At 30.4% G+C, this 3741-nt stretch overlaps 1 pseudogene; it reads right to left on the bottom strand.

Moving 5' to 3' along the window:
• Positions 1-544: 544 nt before the first annotated feature.
• On the bottom strand, positions 545-1630 carry LOC131876065 (glutamate decarboxylase 1-like; annotated as a pseudogene).
• Between the last annotated feature and the right edge of the window lie 2111 nt (positions 1631-3741).

Genomic DNA, 3741 nt, shown 5'->3' with positions numbered 1-3741 from the left:
GAAGCTTAGAAGGGAATTTTCAGTGCATGCAAAACTAAAATCTTTGTATCCAAATCTGCATTATTTTGTTTGTAAATGCTATGTCTTTGTTCTTTGTTTATGTTTGTTTTTCAATCTGCTTGGGTACAAATCTCACATGCTCTTGGTTCTGGTCTTGTCGAGTCTTGAACCGGTGAACTTTGGCTTTTGTTGTTCCTAGAATCTACTGGTGTTGTTGGGTTTCAAACTAGAGACCTTTGCTAGCTTAACTATGCCAAACCTCCCAACTGCTATTGCTTCTTCTTCTTCTCCGACCAACAGTAAAATTGCGAAGATGATTTAATATAGGATGAAAAAATCATGATTCATAGCTACTGACCAATAGTAAAACTGTGCACTCCTACATATTAACACGTTTAAAAATGCATTGAAAAACTTCTCACCCCTACAAAACTTCAAAGAAATGAAAACACACGCATTTAGTTTACAGTAATAGGAAACATTTATTCAGCAAACACAAAGGACCCCATGAAAATAAGAACATATAAGAGGACCAACAAATGTTTTAGCAGATGCCCTTTGTTTTGTCCATAGAGTTTTGAGGATGGCATCCCTTTCTTTTCCTGTGACTATGGCTATCACCACCATTCGACTCTGTGACAACTTCTTTTGCCTGTTGCCCCTTTTTATCTTCTTCACTAATGGCTAAGCCTTGAACTGCATGAACACGCAGAAGTGTAACATGCTGAGCATCTGGAGCCATTGTATAGGCTGAAACAATCCACCCATATTTTCTCAGATGATCTGATATTTCAGTCCTTGAGCGAGAAGGCCACTACAAGCACCCCCATGTCTTTGGATAATATTTTAAATTTCTCCGTTCTTTCCAGATTTTCTGTCAAAGTCCTGGCATTTGATCTACAATTCTCCATTATCATCTTGTATCCCTGTAAATAGAGTTTTGTATTAGATTTAACTTGGCCTGAATGGGGAGCTACCATACAAGACACCACTATACAATTGCTGATAATTTAAGATTTTCCTTAAAAAACATAAATTTGAAAGGTATTTAAGGTTGAAACCTCGAATCCCAGGCAAATGAGTTGGTAGTACTATGCAATGATCTGGCTTGCACCTTCCAATTTGTAAAAAGAAGCTTAGTTAGCAGCTAGAGTAAAAAATGTGAGTTGCAAATAAAAGAAATCTATGAATGAGCAACAGATTGATAAGAAAGTGCTATTTGTTTGCCCAAAATTTAATAATAATTTGAGTTTTCTTGAACCTCATAACATCACTGATTAAATAAAGGATAGTTGGATCTACAAGACCAGTGCCTTTTAATATGATGTAGTCAACATGTCGGTAATTTATAATAAAATAGTTGTCATTGTTCATATGTCAACTCATTATACTCTTTTGTCTGGAAGCTAAGAATAATATTTGAAAATTATTTGAATGCATAAAATTATCTGAATGCATAAAAATAAATAAATATAGAATAGTTGATGTGGAAAAAAAGTTCCTCAGGCAGATCTTGTTTGCTTCGGCAAACAACCCATCCCACACCAGCATATACAAGCCCATATTTGTGGCCACTCACATTAATGCTTTTTACTAAGGGTAATCAAAAGTCCCACTGTAAATCTGGATATAAAAATCATGAATCAGATAATGTCCATTCAATATAGGATGAAAAAATCATGATATCCATATTTCAATTAAATATTGGAACTCATTACTATTTTTTACCCTATCATCAGCAGTACTTGGAACGGGGACATTAAGCAATTTAGAAGAATGCCAGTGACAATCGTATAAAAAAGTTTATTTCTTACAAAGCATCATTGTCAGCAATTTAGAAGAATGCCAGCTTTGACAATCACATTAAAAAGTTTATTTCTTACAAATCATCATTGTGAATTTTAAGGAATTGAAATCTTACAAAGCAAAGTGCAAATTAAACGGGAACGGTATTAAAGTCATCATTATTCAAAGTTCCCGTATATTCTAACATCATCTCATTTTGAATTATCAGCCACAGAAGCCTTAAAACATATGCTCCTTGGCTGCAGAATAAATAAATAAATTACTATCATGGGTTGTATATTGAAATACAATAAACAGTTCATGATAGTAATTTATTTAAAATTTGATAATTGTCACCAGGCCATGAGATTTTGAAAATTTTAACAATTCTGGTTAGCTTCTCAGAATAATTTATTAAATTGTTAAATTCTAGTTATAGTTGGCCATTAGAGATCCACTATATAACTAAGAAAAAAATTGAATTTAAGAAAATATTTGTTAAGCAGGTGAATTAAAAACATTATCAGCACAGTGCAGAATCAGAATTTAATTTTCAATGCTTTTTAGGTAGAATCCATATTATATATGCTCTCTAATATCTAGAAACTCTGTTTTTTAATAAATTATGGACCATTGTTTGAAAGTTAATTTTTTGTTTTCCTTTATAACTTGTTACTACAGCTGTCTTCTTACATTTTCTTACACAGGTGTAATTTATAGGAAATATAATATTTTTCAAATTAGAAAGTTGCATATCATAGAATAAATTTAGAATATTAAATTTTAAAAAAAATTAGAAATCATGAAAAAATAGATTTTTTTGTTTGAAATGTTAATTTAGATAGAATTTGTTCAAAATAGAAACTTTTCATTTTGTTTCATATTTTACATTCTAAATTTACTATTAGTTACACCTTTTTCTTTCAAATTTGAAGATGAATATTATATTTCAAATAAAAAGATAGAACATTATTCTAATATGAAACTCTAAAACAATAGGGTGCACTTAATTAAATGTATATTGACATAGATTTGTTAATTTAATGTTGTGTAGACATTAAAATTTTTGTTTACCAATCAAACACTTTCACATTTTCAGGAGAATTTGTCTTCCAGGTTAGTATGCTATTTTTTACAATAATTTTTTTTTTGTGAAATAATTTTTAAAATATATTGTAAATTCTAGTTTATAACAATAATCTATTTTATTTTTAGAAATTTTGTTTTTTAATAAATTCTAATTTATTACATTCTCATCTTTTTTTTAATTTATTTGTATATTCCATACCACCATATGCATTTAACAACAATTGTGTATGAAATTTGTTAATAATGTATCTATCACCATACACTCTCATAATGAGTTCAATCATTCTCTCTATACATAGATAATTCCAATATTCAATTGTTACAAATAATTCTACTTTTCTTCACAGTTTTTTTAAACTTCATTTCTACTCTGATCCTATCACATTATATAAATTAGAAATATAATTTATTGTGTAGCTATGGATCAACCAATATTGAATTTTGAATCGAAAGAGGAGAGGAGGCAATATCAAAGAGCACAAAGAAGAGAGTATCAGAGAGAATATCAAAGAGAATATAGGACACGACAATGGGAACATTTGACAGATGGTCAAAGGGAAGAAGAAAGAAGAAGACAAAGTGAAGCTCGAAGACAAAGAAATGCTAGACGAGTAGAAGTAACAATACAAGAGTTGGAATTTCTAAATAGAGAGGAAGCTAATATTATTACAAATAGTCATGAAAGAACATCTCAACAAGTCTCTCATATTGAAAGAGACCAAAGGCAACAGGTTGATTCACATTCAAGTGGGCAGTACAATCAACCATCAAATCAAAATATTGAGTTGCATCTTCAGAATGAAAGCTCAAGGTCAATAGAACGAGTTGCAGAGACACCTCGACCTAGAAGTCAATTTGAGAATAATT

Source organism: Cryptomeria japonica, chromosome 5, assembly GCF_030272615.1.
Source record: "Cryptomeria japonica chromosome 5, Sugi_1.0, whole genome shotgun sequence".
Classification (NCBI taxonomy): Eukaryota; Viridiplantae; Streptophyta; class Pinopsida; order Cupressales; family Cupressaceae; genus Cryptomeria; species Cryptomeria japonica.
This window is presented reverse-complemented; position numbering and strand designations above follow the sequence as displayed.